The sequence below is a fragment of the Sceloporus occidentalis genome, unplaced genomic scaffold (assembly GCF_023333645.1).
Source record: "Sceloporus occidentalis isolate IW3139 unplaced genomic scaffold, rSceOcc1.0.p SCAF_42, whole genome shotgun sequence".
NCBI classification, from domain to species: Eukaryota; Metazoa; Chordata; class Lepidosauria; order Squamata; family Phrynosomatidae; genus Sceloporus; species Sceloporus occidentalis.
Genome location: NW_028317022.1, coordinates 3,310,991 through 3,328,034, shown reverse-complemented (window position 1 = coordinate 3,328,034; position 17,044 = coordinate 3,310,991). Strand labels below are relative to the sequence as shown.

General features: G+C 38.5%; 1 pseudogene; it reads left to right on the top strand.

Moving 5' to 3' along the window:
• Positions 1 to 17,044, top strand: part of LOC149289877 (syntaxin-binding protein 5-like) — a 181,418-nt pseudogene that overhangs the window by 58,967 nt on the left and 105,407 nt on the right.

Here is a 17,044-nt window from a genome sequence, read left to right as displayed (position 1 = left end):
AAGCATCAGTAAGTCATCAAGGCAGCAGTCTATCACATGTATGCTAGCAAACTTATGTGTGATTGGCTGCTGCTACTCCCATCGATATCAGTGAGCATGTACAAAACGGGTACTGATGAATGCTCCCCACGTTTAGTAGAAGTAGCTCGGGGAGGTGTTAAATGAGACTGATATCTAACTTTCTAATTACAAAAACCACATCCCCATGCAAAATGGATTTCAATACACAATTTGTACATTAGGTAATGTTTAGTAAAATATGTACTGGTGTACCAAATTCACTCAGTTTCTGAGAATAGGCACAAATGGGAACTTGCTAAATCATGTATAGACTGATTGCAACCTCTCCTTGTATTATGATGAGTAGAGAACACAATTATAGTAATGTAGAATTGACTCCAGGCTGAAGACCATGCCTCTCTTATTCTGGTATTATATTGTATGTTTAAATGGTATACTTCTAATAATTTTTTGGACATCAGAAGGCTAATTTAACGATTTAATTACTACTAAGCAAATCTATTTAAATTTCGAATGCTATGCATTTTGAGCCAATGGCTTTTCTAACTTTTTACAGCAATAACTACATTTCTGGTTAAAATAGCCTGCAAAATGCATGTGGAGTAGGCAGAATTACATTTCAGGAAGATAACTCAAATTAAACTGAACGATAAAATCATCTACAGACGTTCCGACAAACCTTTTAAAGCAGATTCACTTCTGCTTTCATAGTTTCCATGGAAACATCCAGTTCTGCCTCCTTTGTACCCTATCAGCAGGTATGGCAGTGGGAGAAGGCCACATACAGCCTCTTATTGCTAAAATGTAGACACACATTACCATTTTAGCTATGGCTATGAACAAATATTTTCCACTCTTTTGGCTTTATATGCCTTCAATCCATGTTTGCGTGTCAACCTTCCAAGAGGAGCTACTCCAACATGTCAAATAGTGCTGCAAGATTAGAATAGCACTGTAAGATGGACATTTTTCTGTGGGATCAAGCAGTCTTAAAAAAACCCCAAAAAAACAAGTGAACAACTACAACATATTGCAAGATGGTGACTGAATTGTCCAGAGCTAAAAAAAATATATATATGTCCCTGGAAATTATTTTAAGAATACATTCAGGACTCTGAAACATCCTGGTAAGAATATAATCAAGCACACATTGTTGTAATATTATGATTGGAGACTTAAGTTAAGTTAGTTTTCTTAACCTAACTTAACAAAATCACCTTTTTGAGGTTAATGATATATGTTAGCCAGTTGTGGTGTATTACTAACTATGGATGATGTTCCCATGTCAGATTCGTAGACTTGTGTAAAAATTGGGATAAGCAGGTTGTGACAGATATTATGGTTTTTGTTAGCATTGCATGAACCAGGGTATATGCAGTATGGGGTAACGTAAAACACTAGATATGAAGAAGCATCTAGGAATCTGGTAAATAAACTATGGATGGCTGTCAAAAGGGTCTTCTGCCATCATTTGCTAGAAGTGGGGACCCTTACTATATAGTAACAATGGAGAACCACATGAGCATGGCCCATAAGAATTTACATTCAGGTTGCTAACAACTGTGCATAGGCATAAGATTATGTTATGTCAAATAACTATTGCATACTCATATCAGGATCTTATGTAGACAGCCAAATTCTGTGTATATCTCTTGACATCTGATGATATGGTAAGATAAACTCCATCGCTTACAGATGCCAAACCGTAATTAAGACCTTGGAAAACTATATTGTCTAACTTTATATATAAAAGAAACAGTGCTACAGAGTTACAAAACATTGTTTTTCTAGTGGGCTAATTCAGTGGTAGAGGCTTATACAGTAAAGGAATATAAACATGGGATAGGCATATGGCTATCCTGTGACTAAGAACAGACCAGACAGATTAAGGTTTGAATCATTACATCCTGAAAAAAACCAGACAGGCTATATGCGCCAAATGGTTCTTACATGCAGTCAATTTCTATGTTTTTGTCTGTCTTTCTGTTTGTCTATTTTTTTTCTCTTTATTTTATTTAAGATTTTTTAAACATTTTGTTCACAAGTTCGAATTACATCAGTAGGGTATTACAATGTCAAAAGAAGGAAAAGAAAAAAAGAAGGGAATTCCTGAGTGGAATTGTAAGAAATTAAACTCTTACTCAAAACAAACAAGACGTCCAATCCTTATTCATTTCTATATTTCGTTCTACTGAGTGTTATTTGATTGTTTAGAGATTTTATAAACAGACAAACAGTATACTCCTAGCCCAACCGAATAGGGAAAAAAAGGTGCAAAAAATAGGTTATTATCTGGTATAGGCTGTAGATTTGGCAACCAAGTGCCAGTTACAAAACCACACGTAACATTCATACATCAAACTGTCACACATGGGAGACAATAAGAAGCACTTGGGGGCTAGCTATTACTCATGGGTTAGGTCATGATATGATATAGTGTAACGTCCGCCCAGGGGTGGCGTAAGAGGGAAATTAAGAGTTAGACCTCAAGTAATAGAATTTCTAACGTTCTCTAGATCAGTATCTCGAAGGTGTTTCCAAAGTAACCAGATATTATCAAATTTATCGAGCTTATTGATTTCAATGTAAAATCCTCTTTCCATTGAGTACTGGTGATTAATTTGATTAATAACTAAACTCCATTCAAGTGGGCCTACCTGTCTCCAGTTTCTAGCTATGCATATTTTTCCGGCCATAAATATATGAATAATTAAAATTCTGTGATTTAGATGGAGTTTCCCGAGTCCCAGATGGAAAAGAAACATCTGTGGATCTAGTTGATCCTGGAAGTGAAAAAGTGAGCCAAGTAATTGAGATAAATTAAATCTTAGATTCAGTAGTTGCGGACACTCCCACCAGATATGGGCAAATGAGCCCATATGGGAGAGGCAACGCCAGCATCTGTTTAGGTGTATACTACTAATTTTGTTGAGTTTAGTTGGAACCAGAAACCATCTATAAGTTATCTTAATGTAAGTCTCTATTAAGTTTATTGAATGAACGTACTTTCTTATGAGAACCAAGGCCTGATGCCGCTGATCCAAGGAGGACTCAAAACCTAGCTCACTTTCCCACTTCAGGATTGGTGGATCTTTCTCATCTGTTTGCGTAGATAATAAGAGTTTAGATGAACTTGAGATTTGTTTCTTTTTTTGTGTGTGTTGTAAGCCAATGTTCTAGTTCCGGATTCCTTTCAATTCCTACTTGGTTAATAAGATTCTTAATCCTCAAAAAAGAGAATAATTCAGATGATGGTAGACAAAACGATTTGTGTATCTGGGGAAGGGGCGCAATGGTATCTTGGTTTAACAAGTTTCCAATGCAAGAGATACTGCATCCTTGCCATTTGGTCTATATCTCTAATAAAATGGCGGATAGCCTCAATTGGGGTAGAAGGCATAAGAGATCTTTTTATCCCCATAGTCCGTTTAAGTTTAAACAATGTTTTAAGTGTATCGTAAATTATGGGGTTCAGGATTTTTATATTTTTCAGTCGAAGTGTATCAGCCCAAAACAAAAAATATAGTTCACCAAGACTCCTCTATATAAAGCCATCGTGGGGAATTATTAGATTTTTTTGTCCCAGGCCAGATAGTGGGCCAACATTGTGGCATCATGGAGTTTGTTGATACTCGGGTCGATAATTTGCTCAATATGTTTCAAAATAGGGGGTAAACTCTCAGAGGAATTGTTCTAAAAAAGTAAAGAATTTTAGGAATTAAATATCCATTTATTAAATGGATTCGGCCAAGCCAAGAAATTTCAAGGTCAAGATTATTTTTAGTTGAAATCAATAAGCAAAGGAAGTTCTTTTGTAATATTAATTCTGAGATAGTCTATAGTTTGTGAATTCCAATCAAGTGAACACAGGGACCCAAGCTCAGTTTTTTCATCTTGCGTAAAGCTGGTCGTGATAAGCTGCGTTTTCCCAAGGTTGATTTTGTAGTTGGAGATTAGGCCATATTTATCCAATATTTTAAAAAGTGCAGGAAGAGAAGATTTTAAGTTCGTCATTGACAAAATTACGTCATCTGCGTAGAGAGAAATTTTAAATGACTCCGAGTTGATTTGTATACCGAATATATCGGGTGATTGTCTCAATAGTTCAGCAAAAGGCTCTATACTAAGGATGTATAGTAAAGGGGCAAGTGGACATCCTTGGCGGGTTCCATTTTTTATCGGGAAACAGTCTGAATCCAGTAAATGACCGACCACTTTAGCTGTTGGATTAGTGTAGAGATTCATGACATAGTTCTTAAATGTTCCTACAATACCGTAGTTTGTAAGCACCGCTTCTAAGTATCTCCAGTTCACACGATCAAAAGCTTTTTCGGCGTCAAGCGCCAAAAAAGCTGATTTAATGCGAAGGGAATTTGCCTTATGTATAAGATTTAGAATCTTACGGGTGGTGTTTGTAGGGCTTCTGCCTTCCACAAATCCTGTCTAGTCTTTATTAATGATATGTGGAATCACTTGTTTTAATCTCTGTGCTAAATATTTAGAGTAGATCTTAGTATCTAAATTAATTAGAGAAATAGGTCTATAGTTGAGCGTTGAGCTTAGGTCCTTGCCTTCCTTGGGAATTGGGGTTATTACTGCTTGAAGGAATTCTGCCGGTAGTTGCGCCTTTAAAGGGAAAGAGGAAAAAAGTCGCAATAATAGCGGGGCAATCATTTGATGTAATGATATATAAAAAAAAGGAAGAGAATCCGTCTGGGCCAGGAGCCTTTCCTAATTTCATTTCCTTTATAGACTTATTAATTTCTAGTAATGAGAAGGGTTGATTTAGAAATTCTATTTGTGAGGCCGAGATTTTTGGGAGCTTTAAATTTTGTAAGAATTTTTTTATTTCCAAATTTCCAAAGAGTATGAAACCTCAGGAAGATTATATAACGTTTTATAATAGTTTGCAAAAGCATTAGATATAGCTTTAGGGGTAAGAAAGTGATTATTTCCAACTATAAATTTTTTTATAGTTTCAGTTTTTTTGTTTAATTTTGTTTGTTAGATAATATTTTCCCTACCCTATTGCTAGAATAATAGTATTTCTGGCGTAGTTGTAAAAGCATCAAGTTGATTTTTTCTTGTTCTTTAGTTACAATTTCCTTTCTGATGGATTTTATCTGGTAAAGCAAGGGAAGATCCCTGTTATTTTTATTAATTCTCTCTAGCGCGGCTAGTTTTATGTAAAGTTCTGCCAGCGTGGAGCCCCTCCGTTTCCTCTCTCTGGAGCCTATTCTTATCAGTACGCCCCTCATGTATGCCTTGAAGGCACATCAAAGAGTAGGGTCTGATACTTCCCCATTGTCGTTTACCTGACAGAATTGCTTAGCTTCCCGTAACACTTCATCTAAAGTTGTTGTATTTCTCAATAAAGATTAGTTTAATCTCCATTTATTTCTTATTTTATAGTCGGGATTGTTAGTTATGTCCAAGAAGACCGGCGCGTGGTCCGACCATGTAATGTTTCCTATCTTGGAGTCTTTCACCATTTTCAAGGAAAATCAATTCGCAAGTATGTTTGGTGCATATTTGAAAAAAAGGTATAGTCTCTCTCTAGTGGATGGCTAGTACGCCAGCAATCAAATAAAGAATTTCTCAATAAAAAATCCTGAATCCCATAAGAAGAATAAGTGTATTTATTAGTGTAATGCTTAGAATAGCTGCGGTCTAACTTAGAGTCCTGAACGGAATTAAAGTCGCCGCCTAGTAAGAGGGTACCCGTCTGAAGAGAATCAATTTTAGTAATAAGATTGTCCAAGAAACGGCCCGAAAGCCTGTGTGGGGCATAGACATTAACTAATGTAAACGTTAATTTTAACTATTAGTATCAGGAAACGTCCATAAGGATCTGCTTCCTCATATATGGAATCTATTTTAAGTTGTTTAGAAAAAATTATTGCTACTCCCCTTTTCTTTTTAACACCTTCCAAGTTGGCTGAATAAATATAGGGGTATTTTTTGAATTTCCATAAGGAGGTGGGTGCTTTAATCCAGTGGGTTTCTTGGATAAAAGCAAGATCAATATTATTATCTTCTAACGTTTTAAATAGAACACTTCTTTTTTGCGGGGAGTTCAGTCCCTGGGCGTTTAAAGTAATGACCCTAGTGGTCATGGAGGGTGATATGTTGCCCCTGATGCTTCTCTCCTCTTTCTTCCATACTTCAATTTTACAAAACAATCATAACATGCATACATCTTCTCTTGAGTTCAAGTGAACTAATTATGTTGCTAACCCTAAAAATTCCTGTATCCACCACAGGAGTTGTGTAGTGAGGAAGGAAGAGAGAGGAGGTATAATAATAATAATAATAATAACTGTATAGACAAGTAAAGCATGATATTCAAATTGCGTCATAGCATCCCCTCGTCGTAGCGTTCTAAATGCGCATGTAGTCAAGTCGAGGCATATCATTCAAGTTGTGTCATACAGCACCTCACGATGTGGCATTCAAAGAGCTCAGTACATATCATACAATTTCTTAGTACCGTGCCTAACATCCGAGTATATAGGCAAGTCAAATTGCGTCATAGCATCGCCTCAGTGTATCTTTCTGAAAACAAAAGTGGTCAAGTCGAGTAGGGCTGAAACAACGAATCGATAATAATCGATAACGGAAATCGTTGTCAACGATTTCCGTTATCGATTAATCGAGGGATCGATTCGTTGTTGGAGCACTTGGCTCCTTTTACTTACCTCCGCGAGCGTTGCCCCGTTTCTGCAGTCTCCGCCTTCTGCATACGTACGTGACGGATGTGACGCGCATCAAGAGTTTAATAAAGTTTTAGACTTGAAGCTTGAAAGTGGAACGAGTCCGTAGCGGAGGTAAGTATTCTTCATGTCTATGTGCGAATCGCTCTGTGCGAGTGGCTCTATTTGCACAGAGCGGTTCGCTCTGTGCGAGTGGCTCCATTCGCACAGAGCGGTTCTGGGGGTGGGGGTCCACGGCGGAGTGGGGGTCCACGGCAGGGTGGGGGTGGGGTTTCAGGGGATGCAGGGCAGGGTGTGAGTGTGGGTGCAGGGCAGAGTGGGGGTGGGGGGGCAGGCCAGGGTAGGAGACTGAGTGCAGGGCAGAGTGGGGGTGGGGATGCAGGGCAGGGTGTGAGTGTGGGTGCAGGGCAGAGTGGGGGTGGGGGGGCAGGCCAGGGTAAGAGACTGAGTGCAGGGCAGAGTGGGGGTGGGGATGCAGGGCAGGGTGTGAGTGTGGGTGCAGGGCAGAGTGGGGGTGGGGGGCAGGAGACTGGGTGCAGGGCAGAGTGGGGATGCAGGGCAGGGTGTGAGTGGGGGGGGCAGGAGACTGGGTGCAGGGCAGAGTGGGGGTGGGGATGCAGGGTGTGAGTGTGGGTGCAGGGCAGAGTGGGTGCAGGGTGTGAGTGTGGGGGCAGGGCAGAATGTGGGGGCAGGGCAGAGTTGGAGACTAGGTGCAGGGGCACAGTGCTGGGTGCAAAGTGCCAGGGCTGGGGCAAAGTGCTGGGTGCAACGTGCTGGGTGCAACGTGCTGGGTGCAAAGTGCCAGGGCTGGGGCAAAAGTGCTGGGTGCAGAGTGCTGGGTGCAGAGTGCTGGGTGCAAAGTGCCAGGGCTGGGTGCAAAGTGCTGGGTGCAAAGTGCCAGGGCTGGGGCAAAGTACTGAGTGCTGGGTGCAAAGTGCCAGGGGTGGGTGCAAAGTGCTGGGTGCAAAGTGCCAGGGCTGGGCGCAAAGTGCCAGGGCTGGGTGCAAAGTTCTGGGTGCAAAGTGCCATGGCTGGGTGCAAAGTGCCAGGGCTGGGGCAAAGTGCTGGGTGCAAAGTGCCAGGGCTGGGGCAAAGTGCTGGGTGCAAAGTGCTGGGTGCAAAGTGCCAGGGCTGGGGCAAAGTTTCTTGAACAGTAATAGTCCACCTCTTTTCAGAATGTTTGGGGTTATTTTGTTTCATAAATATTGTGTTTGGGTTCTTGTACTTTGAAAATATTGTTTTTTATTACATCTTAACAAAATAAGAATGTTAATGTAAATTTTAAGTTGTTTTTTAACATCCAGTTCATTAAATTATTTTAAATAAACGAAAAATTTGCATATTTTTTTTTATCCGATTAATCGATTAATCGAAAAAAAAATCGATTATTAAAATAATCGTTAGTTGCAGCCCTAAAGTCGAGGTATAATATTCAAATTGTATCACACAACACCTCACAGTGTGCCATTCAAAAAACTCAGTGTATATCGTACGGTTTCTTAGTGAGTTTACACTATATAGTCAGGTCAAGGCGTGATATTTAAATTGCATCATAACATCCCCTCAATATAACATTCTAAATGAACGTGTGATCGAATCGAGGCATAATATTCAGGATGTATCATACAACATCTCACAATGTGCCGTTCAATATAGACAGCTCCTTGAGCCTTATGGTCAATAGTAATATGAGAAAGAAAGTCACGTATATCAAGAGCCAAGAAAATTTGTGGGTTTCGACATGGTACGTTCCAAATCGTATCTAAGAGAAACTTATGGGGCCCCTATGGTAAACCCCAAGTTTACTAATAACTATCAATGTAATCTATAGTGAGCACAATTACCAGTATACGATTATACGAGAGTTAAATTCTCACAATTTCTTACGCAAACTCATAGTAGGGTGCTTAGATCCAATCTATATACTCAAGTTATAGAAAGAAGAAAAGGAAAAAAAAAAAAAAAGAATGGAAATTAATGTATAAGACAGAATATGACTGGTGTATCTAAACAAATCAAAGTGTAATTTAAAGATAGGTGTAAAAGAAAAAGACAGTTCTATATTATGAATATAGGTAGTAACAGGCACTCAAGTACTTGATACAGACAGTGCTAAAGCGAATCGCACATTAATAGATTTATAAAAAAGAAAAAAATTCCGTGGGTGTAGAATAACTACTCAACTCTGCATAACGTAAGTTGTACTAATATTTTAGAAAAAAGAAAAAACTTGTGGAATAACAGACACTTGATAAGTATAGCAGATAAAGATCTAAGTATTCAATGTCGTTCCTAATATCCGTAGTGCAGTAGGGAGAGAAAAAACCCCCCAAACATTAATCATTAAGTGTCTTAAATTGTGTAAAATGAAAATTGAATCTAGGTGAAAGTTTATAAGATTTTGTTTATTGGTCCCCTTATAAGCGAGTAAAAAAAAAAAAAATAAAAATTTTTGATGTAATATAATATATATCAACGTGAAACAATGAATAGTTACCTTTTAAATAGCTATGTGTTAGGAATGAGTGAAGTGTAAGAAAAAATATCATTTAAGAGACCACAGTCTTGTGTTATATGGAGACCAATTAAGTGTGTGTATAAAAAAAAAAAAGAAAAAGTGAAATAAATAGGTACTGCCCATGTGTTCAAAACCTTAACTTAGCGTGTGTTCAGCTTTCTATTATTCCCCAGTGGAGCATCTTTTCTCTAAGGGAAGCCTGGCCCTGAGTTGGTATACATTGTCTTCGTAGTAGATAATTAATGCTGTTGGAAATCCCCATCTATAGCGTATTGATTTTTTCCTAAGAATTTGTGTGAGTTCTTGGAAGGATTTCCTGGCAATTCTTGTAGCTTGGGAGAGATCTTGAAATATTTGAATTCCTTTAAGTGGATCCATTCTTAATCATCTTTTCTAAGTTCCTGTGTAATGCGAGTTTTAAGATAGAGGGACTTGAGAACCTTACAATAACGTCTGCTGGATAAGAGGCATCTTGGGCTTTGGGTTTACGTAGCCTATGAAATCGTTCAAATGGGTGTAAGCCCAATTCCTCTGATGGAATTAAAGTCAAAAAATGTTTTTGCAAAAAGTCTTTCTGTTTGTCTATTGATCTCACTATATGTCTGTCCATCTATCAGTGTTCTTCACAGTGAGTGCTGTAAATGTTGGAAATAGCCCCTGGAATAGTGAATGCAGGGACTGGTTAGGTTTTTAAGTTTGGGTCTATTCATTAAGATGTTGAGTGGTTAGTTCATTTAAGTATTAACTTGACTGACCAGACTGATCTGAGCTTGCATGCTAAAACTCCCCAAACTTACTGTATATATGAACCAATATATGAGTTGTTGAATGACACAGGGTAGCTATGGAGGATAGGGAGAGGAAATGGGTGGAGATATGTGCTACTTTAACCCCCCAACCCAATCATCAAGGGTCCAATGATTCCCCAGGGTTATTTTATTCATTTTTAATTCATCTCACTGGGAATGGGATTGGGTGCAGGATGGGATCAGTGCCTTCTGTGCTTTATATTTAGTAACTTTATCCCCCCATCCCCTTGACAAGGGATGCAGGTGAGTTGGGTATACCTGGCTCTATACCGCCTTCCGGTTGCTTTTATTACACCTCACCCCAACACACAAAGGGTGGATGAAAACGGACATACTGGGAAACTCTCCGGGTTTTGCCCGGAGGCTTCAGATAAAATTTTGTTCCTCCGGTTCAGTGCACTTATTCTCCAGTTATGGGGAGCAGTGTTTTGGCATGCCCGCTCCTCGGCTTATTCTTCTCCCAACCCTTGTAAAGTTAAGGTGTTTGGGGCTATCTCTCCCCACATACGTGGCTAGACCTCCCCCCTCTCATGAAGATAAGAACACCCACCATGAAGCCACTCCCTCGAAGGTCTTCAGATAGCTGGAGCCTGGAAGCTTCCATGAATGACTATTGAATTCTCAAGTTGATTGCTTTCATTAACTTGCATGCACTCTCCTGCAATGGACAACAAATTTAGGGTAATTTTGTACAAGTCGAGGTTGCAAGTTGGCTTTAGTGAATTTATGCAAGTTTTCTGCTGCCCTTTCTGGACAACCCTGACAGGTGCTTAGAATGGGTTTTTGTTTAACTTTATCTTGATCTATGTACTGATATCATGGAAAGGTTGGAAGTAATGGACATGATTTAAAGGTAATACACTTGTAAAAGGAAAAAAAGGAAAACTGCTATATTCACATTATTCTGTGGCCTTCCATGAGCCAGATTCCATCTGCTGTTCATCACTATCAATCCTTCTCCAAGTATTGTTCTTGAGGTTAACCACTACATAGAATAATTTGCAGCAAATGCGTGTTGGCAGAATAATTAACATATTTTCTGTATCAGTTTCTTTTCAATATTCAAGATTTTCACTTCGGGTTTTTTTTTTCTGCCTTTTAAAGTTTATATTTTTTCCTCAATGGAAGAGTAGCTATTTATAAACTGTATTTCATATTTTCAGTTTCATCAGTGAGCCCTGAGACAGTGGCTTTAATCTTAAACTTGCCTACAAGCGAAGAGCTGTGTGAATTTCATTATAACCTCCACACGGATCGGACGCCTCCCTCCACTCACGTTATTTGGCAGCCAGATCTCTATGCTCAGCATTTAAGTGATCGGCCAGTTTATGCACATATTCTCCAGTCACTCATTGCTGCTTAGGATGTATGTATGTGTGTATATATATATATATATATATATATAATTAGTACTGTGCTTTCAAAAATGGATATCTCTTTAGACAGTCTTGATGATGCTGAGATCAGGGCCCTCTGGGTGCCATACAATCACTTCCAGGACTCCTTGTTCTTCGTTATGTTTGGGGTCGTTGTCATGCTTCAAAATTAATTTGGGTCCAATTGGATGTCTCTTTGATGGTATTGCATGATGGATAAGTATCAAATCAATTTCCAGAAACGCAGCCCCAAACATGCAAGGAATCTCCACCATGCTTCACTGGTGCCCCGAAACACTCATACTTTTACCACTCTCCAGGCCTTCGGCGAACAAACTGCCTTCTGCTACAGCCAAATATTTCAACTTTGGACTCATCAGTCCAGAGCATCTGCTGCCATGTTAGTATGGGTTCTTTTGTGACCTCCTGAATGAGTCGTCGATGCGCTCTTGGAGGAATTTAGGTATGCCACTCATGGGAAGGTTCACCACTGTTCCAAATTATCTCCATTTGTACATAATTCACTTTGGTTCACTCGAGCACCAGACCCTTAGAAATGGCTTTGTAACCCTTTCCAGACTGATAGATGTCAATGACTTTGTTTCTTGAATTTCTTTAGATTGTGGCATCATGTGCAGACTTTTAAGACCTTTTCACCTACTTCACTTTGCAAGACAGATTCCATATAATTGATGTTTAGTTTCAACAGTGCTGACTGTTATCATGCTTGGGAAATTGAACCAATTATCAACTAAATTTGGTTCATTGGTTTATTTAGTAACTAAGGGGGCAATACTTTTTCACACAGGGCCAGGTAGGTTTGGATAGCCTTTTCCTTCTGTACATGAAATCTTCATTTAAAAACTGCCTTTTGTGTTTACTCAGGTTGTCTTTGTCTTAAAATTAGTTTGATTATCTGGAACATTAAAGTGTGACAACTATGCAAAAATAGAAGAAATTAGGAAGGAGAAAATACTTTTTTCACAGCACTAGTGCAATCCAGGAGACAATATTCTTGATCATGCAATTTATACTGCAAATATAGATTAACGTATAGCAGCAATGAAAGTTGGAACTGAGAAGTCACTGATTGTAAAGCTATCATCTTCTGAATACTGCATATCACTTTCACTTGTCGCATATTTCTCCCTCTCTCTCAGACCTTGGTGAGCAACCAGGCCTGATTTGGGACAGCTCTTCATAATATAAATCTAGCTAATGTACGTTTTTGCTATCTGATTGAATCTGTCAGCACACATGGTTTCAGTGTCACATCGTGATATGTTTAAATGACATTCTTGAAAAATTACACAACCATTTCTAAGACTCTGGGGCTTCACTGCACCACTGTCAGAACTATATTTACCCAAAGGGGACGATTTGAGATGGTAGTTAATCTACCGAGGAGTGTGTCTTGCTATATTCTCTCAATGAGTATGGCCTAAAATCATCCACAGTCATAAACAACCATAGAATTACATGCAGGTCTTACTCACCTCAGCTGAAGTCCGTATTCATAACTATACCATCAGATACTAATGTTTTGACTGCAGCTATTGGTGCCAAAGGTGACTAAATCTTGTAGAAGAGGGTGATTAAATGTTCACATATTCATTAGGTATTGCATACATTTATTAATAAATGACAAAAGAATTGTTGTTTCTTCACTCAGGTTTCCATGGATCTAATACTAGGCTTTGGGTAAAGATCTAATAACCTGATGGTAGCTTGTTACCAGCAAGCTGCCATCATGGGGGGAAGATGGTAGCTGAAAGGTTCTGAAAAAATGAGGCCATCCATTATAAGGCTAATGAGTTGAACATTGATGATTTGCTACCTTTATCTTTCTACATGCCAGGTACCAAATTAGTTCAAAGTCGGGCTTGATTGTGTCAGTATTGTTTTTTTCCCCCCACACTCAGTGACAGGAAACCATATGAGAGCAAAATGTATTCTGTAGGACTTGGTACCATTTCCGTTGGGCTTGAAGAAATGTGAATGAAGTGATATCACATATGAAAACTGTGCACATAATTCAATTTATTGCTTAGCATTGATGACTTATGTACTGAATTCTGTTGTAATAAGCAATACAACTTTAGTGACACTTCCATTTACAAAATGAGTTATAAATATATATTTTCTTTGTTGGCTATATTTTTTAATTCCTTATACCTTGGTGTTCAATATGTGTGTGTGTGTGTGAGGCTTGCTTTGGCAGAATGATTTTAGCTTAAATGGGGAGACACCTCTTAGTCTTTTAAACGGCTAACATTTTATGCACAGATAATTGGTTTCTTTCCAGAGAAGAAGTGTGCATGTCTGTAAATAGAGGTATTTCTAAATGGAAAATCTTATATTCATGTACATTGGGGGATTACTGCAGGTGATGCTTTTACAATTCTTTGTCCTAATCACACAATATTTTTTTTAAATAGCTCTCCCACTGTGCAGCTAAATACCATTTTTCTCTCTCTCTGAGAGCAGGGTGGTCTCCAAGTCAGAAAAGTAGCAGGTAGCGTGGGCAGTAGAGGATACAACTCTGCTATACTGATGCTTCACTGCACAATAAAACAAGCTATTTATTTCATAAATGCATTTTCATGCAAAGCTGGCTAAAAATACCTAAGTGTGTGTGTGTGCTCATATTGTACAGTGATGATATAATAACTGTCACGGTCAGGACTACTTGCCAAGCCGTGACTGGGTGGAGGGCGTGGGCATGAAGGGGTTAATAGCACCAGGCCTCTGGATTTACTAACCTGACCCCTTAACAAGGCATAAGCTACACCAAATTAACCCCCAAATCCTGCCTGTATCCCCCCAGGTAGTCTGCCACCACTCACGATTTTGATACCGGATTCGTGAGAAATCCGAATTAGAACCTCTATCTCTATATATATATATCAACCCACCCTGGGCAACCAACATATATATATATATATATATATATATATATATATATATATATATATATATATATATATATATCCTGTAAAACTTAATAACAACAATATGGTAACGTGTTATCCTCTCTTAGGGTTTGTGGATATCGATACTAGAGCCCAAAGACAGACTTGGATTATGAATATTTTAATAACAAAAAGACAAAGATTACACAGTGCCAGAATTACAAAAACAAGACATACAAAATAAAAATAAAACAGCAAACAGTTCTTAAAAACAATGGGACTTAAACACAGGACCCTCACTCACGAGTTTCTCCAATAAATAGGCCTGTGGGAACTCCTTAAGTCCAGATGGATTCTTACGATGTTGTTCCGATCAGAGTATATCATGGAGTTCTGCTTTGAGGTCGCTGCTTTGTCCCTAAATCAGACTTTTGCAAGCAAACGCCCCTCTGACCACATGACTGATTATATGACACCATCCCCAAGAATCGGGTCCCATCTTTGATGTGCCAATAAGTTATGGTGGGGTAAAGGTGATGGAAACCCCCCACTTAAGATAGGAATGGAATTCCTATAACTCAGGGTCCTTATCTGTTAGGCCATGAATCACCACAGGGGTCCTTTGGGAAGATGACACCTCTAGCCAGAACAGATACAGAGGGCATTCGCAAAGAAACACATTAAATCAACCTCAGATTAACTCATTGAATGCTTAAACAAAGAAACTAACCACCTCTGCTGGGTTACCCTTCCATGCATCCACTACGTTATATGAGTTAATCATGACAATAACCCATTAAATTATGGCAATATTTCTGTGTTGTAATCGTGGAGACTCAACATTTCAAATGGCCAAATAAGGGGAACACATGTGTTTTAGGGAGTATGGTTAGAGGGAGGGCTTTAGCATGACTTTTTAAAAAAACGTTTGCTCAATAATATCATTAAGTAAGTAATTTAGAAGAAGAAGAAGAATGTATTTTATGTATGGAAACATTTTTGTGTGGTTGATATACACATTATTGCGAATTTTGCAGCTCTAGAACGCAGTGATACACTCATATCCACCAAACATTACAAGCTTCTAGAAATAAGGGACAGAGAATCCTGAAAAGAGACTGTCCCCTCTAACACGGGGGACTTCGGAGGTTTGGCTGAGCTAATGTCATGCGGCACGTTTGGGAAGTGTGATTTTTGCTGCATTAGCAGGCTAATGTTAAATTCACACTTTGCTGCCATGTAGGTAAGAATAGATTTGGTAAGAACTATTGCTAGTATTCCTTCACATGAAAGATATGTTTGTCACAGCTTCGGGGATTCTAGTTGCGTTTTTGTTTACAACCGTAATTTGGGTCTGAAAGAACAACAATGGTAATATGTTGCGATAGTTCTCAATCTGTTTTTGTTGTGATGGATTCAATTTTATCTTATTGCAGTTTTTGATGTATTCCTTTATAGGAAAACAAGACATTTTTCACTTCTGCGCCTTATTTTTAATTTAAAAAAAATACAATGTCGGGAATATAGCAGTAGCCTTGTAGGTATTTGAGTAACTGACAGATGCTAAGTGTAAGTCTCTCCTAGGCTGAGGAAATTACAAGAGCTTCTATGCAATAGATTTTCACCTTTTGCAGTATTAATGCAGCTTAGATTTTCGCATGACAGGTGTTACTAGAATTGTTATCTTGAAAGGCTATGCTGACTTATGGAAAAGTCCTTTTAGAAAAATTATGTTTGTCACAGATTTAAAGATGGGCATTTAAAGGGAGATCATACCTGCCCACGAAAACCTTCAAGAAAACTATTAATATATATGCTGCTCAAGACGCACATCTCGGAATGCCCTTATATGCAACTTCAGAAGTCATAGCAAATCTTCATGCATCAGAGTGCCTCGCAGACATCTCACAATGAGAGACGGAGAAACACCAGAATAAAATAAAATAGTTTAATAAACAAGAACAATATCTCCTCTTACATCAAAGTAAGTAGAGATGTGTCTTTGTACTTTCAAACACCGTGAATCAGAAAGGTTGCTAGTGTTCGCTTCTGGATAAGCTATGCCCACGGTCTGACGTCACCACATTACACATCTTGATCATGACCAGCCGCAGAAGGTCTCTGGACAATAGATAGACAATACATATATAATGAGATATGCATAATTGAAAAATTCCTATGAATTAAATATTATAGTTTCATTAGTTCATATTCTTTGTGTATTCTGCATTTACTGTTGCTTAGCAATATGTGAGTTCATTGTATGTAATCAACCATGAAGTTTCGAGTTTTGCCTCTCCCATACTTTATCCCTCATATTCTATTATTCCAGATTCTCAGTTTCAAAGCATAGTTGTTTGTGTTTTAATAGCGGACAACCTAGATTGGTCACGAAAATGCCAATATGTACAACATTGATGGTGGTCTGTATTTTGGTATTCTACTACTTAGTTATTTATAGGTCACTACTAGGTAAAAATGTAAGAGATCAAGGTGGAATGAAGTCTGGAAGAACTAGATTTTTATGATGGATTGCATCGTCAATGTGATTATGTTGTACTTAACATTTAATACACTGTGCAATCCATGTTGCTAGAAATTTGATTATATAGGTGAAAATAAATTTAGCTTTAGTTGAAAGAGTTGTTCTCTATGCCATTAAATATTGGTATACTGGCATAGATCCAATGGTGAT